The sequence below is a fragment of the Cygnus olor genome, chromosome 1, assembly GCF_009769625.2.
Source record: "Cygnus olor isolate bCygOlo1 chromosome 1, bCygOlo1.pri.v2, whole genome shotgun sequence".
Classification (NCBI taxonomy): domain Eukaryota; kingdom Metazoa; phylum Chordata; class Aves; order Anseriformes; family Anatidae; genus Cygnus; species Cygnus olor.
Window position 1 is genome coordinate 54,028,028 of NC_049169.1, and position 15,238 is coordinate 54,043,265.

A 15,238-nucleotide genomic window follows, 5' to 3' on the forward strand; every position below is an offset into this window, starting at 1 on the left:
AAAAGTTCTTTTTATAGGCTTATTATTTTAGAAACAGCAAACGATGATGTGTCTGCCCTCTACGCGCAATGCCCAACAGAAGTGTGTGCCACTACATGCGTCACGTACCACACGTGCCAGGTTCCTGTTTGATTTTAATTTACTGCTTCTGAGGGGGTTCAGCGCCTCCCTTTTGGGGATTAGTCTGATCAAGCAAAGATTATTGTTGGCTCTTTCCCTGGTAGGCAGCCACCATCACCATAATTTTTCGAGTGGCTCCCATATAAAAAAAAATCCACAACAAGCTTCACGCTTGTAGATAACTGGTGGTAGCTGGTACTTTTCCTCTTCCAAAATAACTGCTTGGAGGAAAGGTTTTATTTGGTTTCTTAGGCTTTATGCAGTTACTTATTTTAGGCTGCTTTATTTAGCTTATATTTTTGTTCCTTGTATTGAGCCAAAATTTTTCTTTTCTCGAGTTCGCTTCAGTACTCCTGGCTATCACACTAGTACCATCACAGCCACTCCTCCTTCCTTGACATTTAGGTTCTCCAAAGTTTCATGAATAATCACCTCATTCCCTTCCATAGTTGTCATTCCACCAAATTATACATTTCAGACGTTTTCAAGCATGGATTCAGCAGGGAAAATTAAATACCCCTTAAAGCTTTTCTGGACTTGAGACATCTGTACCCAACACGGGATACCCCCCCTTTAAGCAAATACTTCCAGTCTTTGGCTTGTTCCCTGTCTCCTGGCAAAATCACTATGGAAAGTCTGAGAAGGAAGATGTCTGGGACACGGTGTCACCAGAGGAAGCTGGATATCACTACAGCAGAAAAGGCAATAGAGATGCAGACAGTGTCCAGGAGACAGACAATGCCCAAGATACAAGGTGGGACAATACTAACCTAACAGCTGCTCCAAATACTGGGTTGCTCTGAAAACAGAATCATAGTCACAAAATACAGATGTAATTTTTATTTTCTTATATTTGGGATGGAATCTAGTGCTGGAAAAAAACATCTTGGTCGGTATACCCCTATCTACATCCATCACACTCTGCTTTTCTGCCAGTGAAAGTGGCCTGAAAGCAGCCTTTCAATTCCAGCTCGTGCCTTTACTAAGGCACCTCAGCAGTAACGAACTCACAGAAATAAATACCCCTGCGGGCTACTGCTCAATCTATGATAGAAAGCAGCGGAAGATCACACCCGGAAAAGTTCAAGAGAAGAATGGGATAATTTGCCCACACAAGAAGTTACTTCTAGACACGGGCTTTCTGAGGTTGCTGTACACCCCGAAGCTATTGGAATTTTATCCCTCAAAAAACATGAAAGAGATAATAAAAGCAAGAGCCTCTAATTATCCTTTTTTTTTTTTTTCCACTATAATCCTGTTTAAGACTTAAGATGACTTGCTCTCAATGACGGTCTGTGAAACTCTGACAAATAACATTACTCTGAAATAAATTTCCCGTACACACATAACATTACTCTGCAAAAAACACGTCTCCTGTTACCCATTTTTACAATGTGCCACCTTTCAGGTTTGCCGAGTCCTCATGCAGGACAGGAGTAAGCAGCAACCCATACAGCACCTTCACAGTCCTTATTATTTTCTGCTTTTCTGTTTTGCTCCCTTCTTTGAGGGCCCGACAAGATGAGATCCCCAGGATATCCCGGGCAGAGCTGACGTTATGTACTGGCACCAGGCACATTTCTGCAGAAATCGGCTCTGCAGGGAGCGCTTTCTCATCAGGCCCTCTAACGAGGCAGGCGTTTAACCCTGCCTCTGATAAATGGCTCCCTCCAAGCGGAAGGGGTTGCAGAGGATCGGCATCCAAGATACTGAGCAGACCCCGGTGTTAATTAACCCCCCGCAGGCAGAGCTCTGGTTTACGTGGCTGCCATCGGGTGAGCCCTGGCTGGGAGCCCTTCACTCGCTGCCTTGCCAGCATTCAGAAGAGCCCTTGGCAGCTCTGCCCCACCAGGATGACTTTCCTTGGGAACAAATTCAAGCGGCTTCACCTGCTCAGCTGCAGCGGTGCACGGGGGCAGAGAAGCTGGGAGGCAGCTGTAGTGCGCCGGAGAGAAAGAGTTGGTCTGTGCTCTCTTTAGAAGTGAACTTCAGTCCTACTTCCCTTGTTCTTGCCTCTTTTTTTTTTTTTTTTTTCCTGGATTTGTTATTCCGTAGGAAAATCAGGCCTGAGAGGCTGCATTCCCCAGATGGCATTAGCACTCGCTCTTTTTTCCTTTCATTTGATTCCTCTTTTCCCAGACATAAATCAGAATACTCTGATTTCTCTCCAGAGCTTCCCCCCTCTGCTGCTTTTAATATATGTTTTAAAGCACATTTTAAAACGTTCATTATCACAACTGTAAATCCTGTCATTAAGGCCGGAAGGCTGAACATTATCCTAACAGATCCTGCCCAGACTGGAGAGGGTTTTGGAGATCCCAGGCAAGGCAGTCGGTTTGTGGTAAGGAGATAGAGGCAGACCGAGGCAGGAGACAAGCCTGCAGCCAGGTTGGCAAATATTCAGCGTGCGCCGCTGTCATGCCCCACAACTTCCCGTGCTCTCCTGTGAAGCGTATTCATCTTGGCACTGCTGAATTCCTCCTCGGGGGAATATTTAATGCAGCTAGGGTGATGGGCAAGACCAAAACACTGAGGAAATACTTTCCCAGTTGATAGTGATTACCATCCTGTGCTAAGTTCTGCCTTCACGGTCTTCTTGCTTTAAAGCCCTTGAGGTCTCGGTGGCACCTGGCCTCTGCTGGGCCTCTGGGTGGCTCTGGGATGGCAAGCTGTCCTCTGGCACCTCTGCCAGAGCAGGACCCCACGGGGCTGCTGCACCTCTTCCTTCTTCACAGCAAGCTGCTGGTAAAGGATGCACCAGAAACCCCTCCCCAGTTCCCTCAGTTGCTTTTCACAAGCTCTTGGTGCACTCCACACGCCTCTGAGGAACGGATAAGCTACAGCAACCAGCGCAAATGCAACCTTAGGTGTTAAATCATGGGGATATAAAACTGGATACAGACCTCTTCTGCCGGTAGTCATGTATTTGGATCACTGGGATATTACTGACACATAATCTCAGTGTTTCAGTTCTTCTGAGGTCAGATCTGAACACCGAATAGCAGAATAACAAGCCCGGTCCTCTAAATTTAACATCTTTTTGAGAAAATCATCTGTTTTGCTCTCTCGTTTAAACATTAAAAGCCTGGCAAAAGGGTACTCTCTCTGTATAGTAAGTTGCCTCAAGTCCAACGCAAGGAAACCTACTTTCTATTGCAAGTCATTGCATTGCATCTGTAGATCCCAAGCAGTTTACAGGGGAAGGCCACAGTCATCAGACCTGGTAGGTCAAAGCTTTGCCCAATATCACGATGCGGCAGTGGAGGGAAGAAGCCTCCGAAACTAGGACACGAGGAAACGGTCTCAAGTTATCCCAGGGGAGGTTTAGATTTCATATTAGGTATAATTTATTCACAGAGAGGGTGGCTAAGCATTGGAACAGGCTGCCCAGGGAAGTGGCGGAGTCCCCATGCCTGGAGGTATTCAAGAGACGTGTGGACGTGGCACTAAGGGACATGGGTTAGTGATGGGACTCGGCAGGTCACGTTGACGGTTGGACTTGGTGATCTTGAAGGTCTTTCCCAACCTAGGTGATTCTATGATTCTGTGACAAACATGTTTCCTAAGCCTTCTTCTAATGCTTTATCCAGTCATTATGAACAGACCAAAAGCCCAAATTTTCACACGCTGTGCGGTTAGGAAGGTAATATTCATAACATCTGAAGAACACGTCGCCTCAGGCTGCACAGGAAGGCCAGCGTAGGATTAGCGATTTCCTGTGTCGTTGCCTATTGCAATACTGTGGGAACAGACCTGGGAGGCAGTGAAACAGAATTAGGGAGTCAGCCCGGGGCAGTGGGCAGGAAATGGGGCTTGGAGACACACACGGCATGAAACCCTCCTACTGCGGCTCTCCTCTGAGGTTTGGGGAAGCTGCGTTCATTGCCGGTGAGTCACATGCAGCTGGACACCGTGAGTGTGGCTCCACCTATGGGAAGCAGTAAAATACTACAATAACCCCAGAATTTCTCGAGTGAGTTGCTGTCCCCATCCTTTCGGCCCGAAAGATTGTGGCCAGCCTTCAACTTTTCTCGGGAACCACAGCGCATTTTGACCACGGCGCTTTTGCATCAAGGAGTCTGTGAAGTGCGTTGTTCCCTACGGTAAAGTCTTTTCTACCTGTGGAGCCCAACTTGAAAGCCACAGCCTTAAGTTAATAATTCATGTCTTCTTTGACAGAAGACACTGCAATTATTACAGTTGAACTCTGATACCATTCCACACACTTCTTATATGCACTTACCACTTCCTCAAACATTTTTTTTTTAAATCAGAAATTCTTGTGCTTACTGTTTGCCAGAAAGAAAAGGATCTTTCCAGAAAATCCTTACCGAGATAGAAGAAACGGTTGTCTGTAATGCTTTGAACATGGACATCAAACTACTTCTCTAACAGGTTTATGTCCTCTCTTCTTTCTCAAAATGCATTTGTACCAAGGGAATTATACGACAGCAGCCAGCAATTGATGTGCAGGACGTGGAAAATAAGAACGAAACCATGCAAAGAACATGATTCAGTCAAAAATGAGAGTGTGGCTGGCCTCTCTGAAGGCAAGGAATCATGTCAGATGTTTCCTCCCATCGCCTCTTATTCTTGCTTGTCAGGACGTGATTAAACAAGACTGAGAACATACCATCCCCTCCTAGTTTTACAACACACAGCAGTGTAAACACAGCAGGACTCTGCTCTCCATTAGGAGCCCAGTCTCCAGCCTCCAGAGCCCACTCCTCCTCCTCTGCACCCTAATACATGTACTTGAACTCCAGTACCTGCTTCTGCACCCTCCTCTTCCTCTCTCTGCCCATCCCTGAAGGCTCACCCTCCTCGTCAACCTCGTCAACCATGCAGCCTGCGAGAGAAACGTGGGCTCCGTAGGCTCTGGCGCGAGGCCACGCAGAGATCTGCCGAGCTCCAGTGATTGAGTGACTGGCATTATTCTGTCTGGCATAAGAGCTCATCCATCCTTGATGCAGGCAATTCTGGCCCAGCATAAGCTCTCTGTGTACATCTTGCCAGAGCTGCTGGGAGAAAAACACCACAGAGGTGGCTTGCCTTGCAGCCCAGGTTGGTGTCTTGCAGGAGCCTGGCCGTGGCGCCCATTTTGTGGCCCATGCAAACCTCTGGAAAACTTGGGATCTGCTGAGCTGCTAAGATGCGTGTAACTGCTCGGAAGCGAAGCTCGCAGAATTCATTCGTTGCAAAATTTGTACATATATATTGTAAGCTGGATCAGCTCGCTGTGCCCACCAGGTTCTTTCCTATTTAATTTGTCCACCAACACAAGGCAAGACAATAAATATTCTTAGGCACGTTCAGAGTTGTTGGCTCATTGAGGTTTCTTTAATAGCTTACGATTTTAAGCAGAGTCATCTTTAAATGGCTGAAGGCCATTCCGGCTTTAATGTTAAACTGAGTGTTGAGCCATTTTAAGAACTTTATCTTTAGAAACATTCTTAGGGACACCTTTTAGCTTTGTTCTCTTTTGGTGCTTTTTTCCGCACTCCTTGTGCTTTTCGTTAAAGAGAAGTGAAATCTAAATGCAAAACTGTCAGTGATGACTAAGACATCAAGTCTGGAAAATCAAAACATTTCCGTGCAAGACTCTGAGCTCAGTTGCTCATGGTAGGCACCCAAAAGTAACTTGATTTTATAATTCTGCAGCTGAGTTCAGAACTGCACTTAGAAGGAGTTTCACTCCAACTAGGTTGAGTTCTGCTGTATTCTGTTATACTTCACCGGTGTTTTCTTTGCTGAATGTAAACATTCATCTAGCATTAAATCAAATGGAAGACATTTAATATACTTGGTGTGCTTCCCTAACAAATAGCACAGACTGTTCTTACTCATATGTTCATAAAATATGAATTTAGTTCATTCATTATAAATTTTAAGAAAACTGAAAGCTACTGAAAATAACAAACGGGCCTTCAAAACTAAAACGAAATACAGCTTATATGTAATATGCATCCTTCACTTTTGATTATTCCTGCTGAAAACAGTAAGCTTTTATGGCAAGCATATTTCTTTCTGTTTTTCTCCACTGTATGTTTATCAAGGTCTGTAAATACCCTTGGAACTGTAGAAATCCGCAGTAGTAGACACTGAAAGCAATCAGTAATGTGTAGAGTATGTAAATCAGTAGTGGCGTTAATAAAGCCATGAAACCTAATCACAGAAATGAAGGGAACGATTTCCATCTTTTAAATGTTCATCTGTTTGAAGGAGGATATGGCTAGGCGAGCAGCACTCCGGCTTGTGAATTGGAAATCCTGGCATAGCTGTGAGCTCTGCCACCAATTTGTCATACGCATTTGGGCACATCATTTATCCCCTTGCACCGTAAACAGATCCATTAACAAGGATCCTAAGCAAATGATTTCAAGAACAAGCAAGACACCATTGTTGGTAAAACCGGCAACGTGAACCAGAAAGACAACCGCACTTTCAGACCTGCTAGGAGCATTTCTCTCAGATCCCTAACGTGCTATTCTTAGGAAACATGGGAGAAAAGGAAGGTAAATATTCCTGACTTGTCATTAAACCTTAGACTCCCAGAAATACCATCATCCATGGGAACATTTCATGCTTTTGACTTTACTCTTTCACTAAACTACCTCTGGAGGGCTAACCCCGCCAAAGAGCATGGAGAAGAATTATGTTACGATCGAGATTTATGTGCACAGCCAGAGCCGAACTGGGTCCTTGGGAACGAAAAGCTAAGAGCCGTAAATGTCAGGGCTGGAAACTAGGGCGAGATACCGGTGGGCTGGCAGGAACCGGCAAACTCCTTGGTCCTTCTCAGCACCCCCGTCTCATCGAGCCCCCGTATCATCAGTTTTATAGGTTAATCGCGCGTGGCACAAGCATTTTTTCCTAACTACCTCACGTGCATTGCTGTGCGGTTATATCACGGCCTCCAGCGCTTTCGGCTACTGGAGGGGACACAGAGAGGCGCGCCTCGCCCCCGTCACACCGTTAGTTATTCCGTAGGTTTGCGTCCCCCCTTTTGCTCCGAGCCATGCCCCGCGCGAGGCAGCCCACCCGCGGGCCCCACCGCCGGCCCCGCCGCCTGTGGCGCCATCCCACCCCGCTCAACCCTCGTCCTGGGCGCGGAGGCGTCCCCCATTTTGATCTCTTCCCCCCCCACCCCCCCACCCCTTTTTTTTTTTGGTTCCCCGCTTGGAGGAAGGCAATGGGGCTCTTTTGGAAGAAAGGGCACCTTTCCCCCCCCCCAGAGGTCACGGGCAGCGCTCGCTGTCCCCCTGCCGCCTCCCCTGGGGAGCTCTGGGCCGCCCCCCCGGGGTCGCCAAAACGACACCGACACCAATGACAATAACGCGCCCCCCCCCCCCCGTGCAGGGCCACAGGCGCAGCGCTGGCCCTTTAAGAGGAGCCCCCTCCCTTCCCCACCCCGCCTCGCCCTCCCCTCCCCTCCCACCGCCAATGACATCACTCCCCTCCTCCCCGTTGGCTGCCGGCCCTGTCAGTCACCCCTCTCCGTCCCCGCCCCCCTCCCCTTCGCCCTGCCTCGGGCCCGTTAGCTTCCCCAGGTGCTCTCCCCCCATTGGCGGGCCGCCGTGGCGCTCACCCTCTCGTCTCCCCGCTGATTGGCGGGGGCCGGCGAAGGCAGGGAGGCGGGGGGCGGGCGCTTCCGCGGTTGCGAGGCGCCGGGCGGCGGCGGCGGCGAGGCCGGGCTGCCCGCGGGGGGGGGGGCGCGTGCTCGGCGGCGGCGGCTCCGCCAGGGGCGGGCGGGGCCGGAGCGCGATGGAGCCGTGAGCGGGTGAGTGCGGGGCGGCGGCGGGGCAGGAGGGACGGGGGGGGGCGGGCCGGGGAGAGGGCACCGCACCCCCCCCGCAGCCCCCTCCCCGAGAAAATAAAAAAAAAAATTATATATAAGATTTTTTTTTTTTTACCCGTTTTTTCTGGTTTTTACCCCAGTTTTCAAGCGCGGGGGCGGTGACGGCAGCGTGCCGGGCTTGGTGCCTCCCCTCACGCCCCCTGCCAGGCTGGGTTTTACCCCAAAATAAAGGTGCGGGGCCGGGGGGCTGCCAGAGGGGCGCCCCTTTATATGGCCCCGCTCGCTGGTGGAGCCCCCGGCCCCTTCTGTATGGCCCCCGACCCCCTCTATATGGCCCCCGACCCCCTCTATACGGCCCCCCGACCCCTTCCGTGCTGCCCAGGTGGCACACACCCTGCTGGGACCCCTCCCGCACACCCCGCGTCGCCCGAGCTGTGTCCTTGTGGGGCCCTTCCTGGGGTCAGGATGGACCCCGCAGTGGGTTTTGGGGTTTGTCGTCGCGGCACCGCTTCCTTTTGGTGTCCTGGCCGTGCCCTACAGCATCAGGGGCTTGGTCCTGAAGCGGCACGGTAGCCTTCCCTCGGTGGTAAGTGGGTTTTGAGGGCTTAATGGTGCTTCTGGGTAAAGCTGTCGCTTCTTTGCGGGATCTGGGAAGCCGAAACGTGCCTTTTATTTCTTGGTAAGATCTGAAGACGTGACTCTGAGCATTAAGAGAACGTAAAACGTGGTTATTTGGGGCCAAATGTGTCCATCCAGCCATTTCTAGCTCAGGCATTGAGCAAACTCAGCATGCAATTCTCTCTTTAAATTTGCGTTTGACGTTCAAGGTGAGGTAGCCGTGCCTTAGCCGGCTCACTGAACAGAGGCTTTTAGTATGTGTGTTGGTTTTAATTCCAGGTAAATACACGCTTCCAGCACTGATTTCAAAGCGTACCTCGCTGCTCGCACAGAAAACATCAGCAAGTTTCAGTAAAGACACCGTTAAAATCCGTCCCGTAGCACTGCCAGACGTGCGGTGCCTTTGGGTCTTCATAAGCCTTTCTAAAAATACTTCAGTCGCTTCTGGATAGGAAATGAGGGGGTACCCGCTCGTTCTCATTTGCTGCAGTCATTATACGAGTGAGCTAATAGTTGTGATTAAGTAGAGGCTAACAATAGATTTAAACATAAGTGTGTGATCTGAAGCTGACTGCGAGCTCCTTTTCTGTTCTTTAGCTTTGGGCTTTCTGCTGAAAGGAGAAAGAGACTCAGTAAAGCGAATGCCATAAGCTTTTCACAAGTGGGTGAATTTGCTCTTCTTAATCACCAGATATTAACTTACCGAGTCCTTCCTCACTCGTAATTTAGATACCAAATGTGAATTCAGGAAAATACAGTGAAATACTGCCAGTTGTGGCTTCTTGGGCATCATACTGCTCCGTACAAAACGTAAGTAGTGCTTTGTGGGCTGATTCCAGCAGTTGCAGAAGCAGCTTTCGTTTCCATTCAGCTGAGGCTAAAACATCCCCGCTCTAATATTAGTGTGCGGGGAAAACAAAACGCCAACAACCAAACACGAAAGTCCTTAGGCAGCAAGCAGATCATTAAGTACAATGCAAAGAGAGGGAGTGCAGAAGACGTTTTTACATGGGGCTAAGAGGATATGGCAGCTGTCCAAAAGCATGCTCTCATAGAATGCTGACTTTTCTTCCCCTTCAGTAGGAAATAATGGGAAACTCTTGGGTTTGGGGAGAAGTGCTTGCTTGTGATGGTGAAGCAGCGTTGCTTTTCACAGACCCTTTCACCTCGGAATCTCCAGGTGAAACGCACGTTCAGGCAATCAAAATAGCCCGTAATTTAATGAAAACAAAAAAAGCCCTACTGGATTTCCTTCACCATGATTCCCCTGTTGTGTGGTGTACGGTGGGTTGGGGAAAAGGGGGCTGTTACTAGGTATAGGGGAGGATCAGAGCAAAAAGCTTTGGATGTTAGAGTAAAAGCAGATGCGTTCTTGGCACGTGCCAAAACGTTATCACAAGATTAATTGTTGCGCTCATTTGGAATGTGCGAGGTTTTTACCCAAAAAGCACAATTCGTAGTAATTCTCAGTCTTCTGTCTTCCCTCCGTACACTCAGCTGTCCTTCCTGTGTTCTGGATGACATAATCTGACTGTCTCGTTATCTGTTTACTTCTGGTAACTCAGTGTTATGAGTAAGATCCCTTTTGAAGAGTACAGTTAATTTCTTCTGCTTAGAAAGAGGTAACAATTAGCACATCTTACTGCAGTTACGCAATACTGTGCCTTTAAAGAATTTTTATCAACCATGTCCTGAGGGTCAGTGTCTTTTTCCTGAGAAACTGTTGAAGAGGAAGCAGAAAAAAACAACTGTTCAGCAGTCTGAAACCGTCAAACACCTACTCTGGGAAAGCCAAATCTAATTATTTCCTGCTGGACGCATTGCTGAACTGAGACTGAAGACAGAGGATGTGGTTACACAGACGTTTCTTTTAGTATTGGGGCTGTCTTGAAAAACTCGTATTCCCATCTGCTTTTTTTTTTTTTTTTTTATTTTTTTCCATCATGCGCCGTCACCTCGGCAGTGACGGTGTCTGCGGGGCCACGCGCTGAGGCAGGTTAGGAACCCGATTTTTAATCTCTGTGCTTTCTGTTGCTCTTCCCCCAGCCCCAGAATGAAAGCTAGGGGAGGGGAGAAGGAAGGCATAAATGGAGCAGAGGGGAGGGAGCGCAGAAGCTGATCAGTGAGTGCTGGGGCTGAAAGGAGCATTTTTTCCGAGCCAGAGCCTAAAACTGTTCCTGTGACTCTTCTTTTATGCGTGTGCATGAGATGGATGCGATGGATGGGGCTGTGTCAATTCCCAACCTCTGGTTCCTTTGTCAAACACTCCCCTGGCGCTCCAGGGAGATAACGTGAGGTTCGTGTGTACATTTTACCTCCCCTCCTCTGAGTGCTTTATGGAGTGCAAACACGGCTAAGTGGCTTCTTCAAGGGAAACGAATGGCATTTGGGTGAGGACGGTTTACATTACCGGGCTTAGGTATGTCACGGTGGTCGGTCAGGGCGTTGGGATTTTTAAATGCAGGTCGTCCTTGTGGAGGGCAAATGATGCGTGCAGCTTACACAGGAATCTGCCATCAATCTGACCCAGCGGTTGCAGACATTAAGAAACAATGCCGGTCGCCGTAGCCCGATTTTCTGTGAGCCTTTTCTATTTCTGATCTGAGATCCTTATTTTCCACACAGTTAAATCTGAGCTTGTCGCTGAGCAAGGTGCTGCAGTTGTTTAAATGATGCTTTAATATTTAACGAATCGAAGCAATGAATTTAGCTGCTGCGGCAGTCCTTTCCCCCTTCCTCTCCCATTTTCTCTTGGCAGCGTGCAGTTTCTTGTGTGAAGAAATATTTTAGATTTAGGCACACAGCCATATCGATAACATCTCTGCATGAACGTGAAATTTAACACACAGTCACGAGTCGTCTTAAATCTTGCAAGCTAAAGGCTGAGCTTTTAATTGGGGGTTTCCTTTTGTACCTTAACCTCATGCCATCTCTTTGCCTTTGCTCTCCTACCACAAACTAGCATGTCAACTACTTCTGCTTATCCTTCTTAATTAAGCTGTGCTCCCTCTTTCAGCTCCTTTTGGCCCTGCCGATCCAGAAAAGCAGGGTTTTTGTGGAGCACGGCAGGAGAAGCGTGGTAGCTGCTGCTGCATGCACCGGCACGTTATTTGTCAACAGCTGATCAGCGGGGCTGCCTCCCTGTGAGTTCCTAACTCATGGAAATAAGAATTTGCTCCTGGACGCAGTCAGGAACTGCTGCTGCTGTCGCCTGTGCTCGCTGTGGGTGCATACTCAAGTGTGTATGTGTCACGATACAGGAGCCGCTGGCATGAAGCAGTGCAGAAGATTCTTTATTTTCTTATCCTCCAGTGAGGCAAATAGATGTGCAGAGTGCACGTTGTCTTCAGAGCCCCTTTATGGCAGGGAGATGGAAATAGGATAGCTACTTCTGAGAAATTAGTTTTGGTTCGGGACAAGAGCCTACATCACAGATTGTTTCATCCCTAAATTATTGCTTCCTGTGACATATGGCAATTACAACTAGGCGTGCAGGGCTGCGTGTACTGCGGTTCCTTCAGTTCTACCCCCTCCGTGGCTTCGTAGAGACAGTTAGGATATGTTTTCACTGCACAATTGATCCCTGCAGTTGACACCCTGTTTAGCCTTACTCAAATGAGATCATCCTTTACACACAGCCATACCCGTGTTATGATGAACTCATTCTTTCTGCAACTGTTTATAAGTGTGAAGGTACAGAGCTGAGCTAAATTCAGACGGGATTCACTTTCTGTCACTTGCCGGGGAACTTTCCCTTCCTTTGTCAGGAAGCTGTTGGAGAAGCACTGAGGTGCTCTACTTGGATGATATTTTTAAAAAATATTTTTATTTTTGCCCCCTCTTCTGATCTTATAACGATAGAAGAAGTTTCCCAGGAAAATGTGATTGCAATTTGTGTTTTTATTTCTATTCCGTTGGGTAAGATGGGCTTAGTTTATGATGGTTTTAGACCTGGGAGAGATGGTTTCAAACCTGGGAGAGAGGTTTTTCTGAGCTGTCGGTAGGGCCAGGTTAACGTTAACCCTAACTTTAATGTTAACCCTAACGTAACTCTAAAACCCTAAATTCTCTCTAAATTCTCCCTCTTCCATCCAGTCAGGCGTGCTTTACAGGAACACCTCGAGCTTGAACCTTTTGAAAGCCTCCGTCTGAGAGGCAGCGTGACTGTTAAAGAAGGGCTATGAACTCGCGTTGCCGTGTTCAGACCAGACTCGCGAATCGTGTCCGGGTGGTTGTGTGCTGTTCAGACGTGCTCCAGCTCCCCCAGTCACCAGCGAAGGCAATAAGCCATTGTAATCACTGGAATAGCAGCCATTTGGCTTGAACATGTAAACACTGACACGTAAACATTTCCATTGGATGGAGAAGTTTATCAGCGAGATGAGACTTCTGCATTTCTCAGAGATGACACTGTTTTTTCTTCCGAAGATCTAGGACAGTCGAATTTTCCTGCGTTGACTAGTCAGAGGAAGAAGGACTGGAGGAGTGTTTTGATTGTGCTATGAGCAAAGAATAGCTAAAGCAGCTTAACTGGGGAATTTTGCCAGAAAATGTCTCAGTTATCAGGTTAATCTTTGCTCACTGGCTGCAGTGCAGAAGGAGCAGTGAGGAGCTTACCTTTCCATTACAGTTGTAAGGCTGTTTTGGGAAGTTTTGGTAAAGTTTGGCGTGATGATTTGAAGGCGGGGTGTGTCGGTTTTCTCTTCCATCTTCAAGCTGGATTGAAATTTCAGGGGATGACTGGATAAGGGTAACAATAGAACAGTTATACCTGCAGCATCTCGTACTTGAATGGCACACACAATAGAAAAAAAAGTTGCCGACTGTCCGCGCCCATGGCAAGCCAGTTTATAGCCCGCTTAGGGTTCTGATGGCTAAACAGTCAATTGCATGTTTGCAACGCTTTAACCACCTGCTAAGATTGAGCAGGGATTTCCTTGACAAATAGAGCTGGAAGTTTTAAAGTTGGCCTTTTATTGTCCAAGGTATCTGGAATAAAACTACTTCCTAGTAGAGGAAGGAAGATGAATATTGTCCTGGAGGGTGCGTTATGCGTGGGAGAACGAGGATCTCTGGACACTTGAGGATGCTAAGGGAAATGTTGGAAACTTGGAGGGGGGTAAATAAACCAAGGCAAGGAAATTACTAAAATAATCTGTCCTGTTTTCTGAGTGTGTGCTTGTGTGATACACAGTTAGGGACCAGCCAGCAGAAATCTTCAAATGAAACGCATCTCTTAACTCGGCCGCACCTTCACGTATGAAAAGTGTTTTCAGGGTACCTGGGTCTCCAATAATAAATAAATAAATCCCATTCAAACCAAACAATGCCAAAAACTTGCTCTGGAGTAAAGGTTTAATACATAGATAAATTTAATTCATGCACTTACAGTTTGTGATTAAAAAGAAATAAAAAACTGCCACACAAGCCAACATTCAGTATCTAAATTTTGATGTTACGTGCTTACTGCTGTCAGAAGAATGCTTCAGCAAAATTATTTTATGAAATTACGTGAAAAAGCATTTTTTCATCAGGTTTACTATCCTTGTAGAAGACTTCCCTTGACTTCTTGAGGCTTTAAAACCAAGGCATTTTTGTCCTTACCTTTTAGGCAATCTAAGATTCACAATTCTGTTTTTAAAAAAAGTACAGTGTAATATGTATGTGGTTTATATCCTTTTATTATTATCATATCTTAATTACAGTTATATCAGTTTGGCTGCTTTATTTAAAAAAAATATTACTCTTGTTATGGGTTCCCTCGTTAAATTAAGTGGTTGTAAGTAAGTAATTCTAAACATGGCCTCGTTGATGAGCACTGTAAGAGGTGGCAGGATGACTTGTTGGTTCTATGTCAGAGCCATGATAAATGTAGTGCTGACACCTTTTATTCACGGAAAAGTTAAAACTGTCTCTGTGAAAGGGATTGTGAGGGAAGCTTCTGACGTTGTAGCATCTTTCCTTTCATTTATTTGTATCAGTATTGTAAACCCCTTCTCCTGCAGGTTGTTAATTGGATGAGGGTTGACCAAGCGGATGTGCAATTTGTTACCTGTATCAGTGAGCTCCTTCAAATTTTGTGATACTCTGGCTATCTGAGCATCTCTGGTCATTCTTTCCTCAGTCTAATTGGTGTAGTTGGTCTCATCCTGTCAGATGTTGGTGTCATATACAGCTCTCCCTCTCCCCCCCACTTTCTTCACTCCAGCTGTGTTAACACTTGTGTCCGAAGCCCATTCATTCTCAAGTTTATATTTGGGGAGGTTCCTGGGTTTCGTTTTTCTCTTATTGACAGGATATCGTAGCATCCCAGCTGTACTTCTGTGTGCCAGTAGAGTGCTGCTGGTGTCTAGGAGGCCCTAAAGTCTGAAAAACCCAGAAGAGAAAATGGAATGGAAATTTTTGTATTAAAACCTTCACGTGATTTGTTCTATGAACGTGGCCTACGGAAGTAGGAGTAAAAGTATGACAGCTACAAATCAACTTCCGACCCTTTATATCGCTGTTTGAGAGAGGTTTTCCAGAGCCTCTGAAGTAATTATTTTCTAGTCAAGTACAGCTGTGCATGTGTGTTAAAACTGTATTACAAAGAGAAATGGTTGTGTTACTCCAATGCACTTAGGATTTTTAAAGTGTGGGGCATGGTTCCCTCTCCCCACCTCCCTCCTATAAGATTCCCATTGCAGTCTTGGCAAATCAGTG

General features: G+C 47.0%; 1 protein-coding gene across 3 annotated transcripts in view; it reads left to right on the plus strand.

Moving 5' to 3' along the window:
• The first annotated feature begins 7,819 nt into the window (after positions 1-7,819).
• Positions 7,820-15,238, plus strand: part of MRTFA (myocardin related transcription factor A) — a 93,940-nt gene continuing 86,521 nt past the window's right edge. The window contains exon 1 of one of the 3 annotated variants that reach the window (XM_040558702.1): positions 7,820-7,900. The gene's annotated coding sequence lies outside the window, so the exon portion shown is untranslated. Of the gene's footprint in view, positions 7,901-8,400; positions 8,505-15,238 lie in introns of those variants that run through there. The other 2 variants (XM_040558683.1, XM_040558694.1) reach the window with 2 other exon arrangements.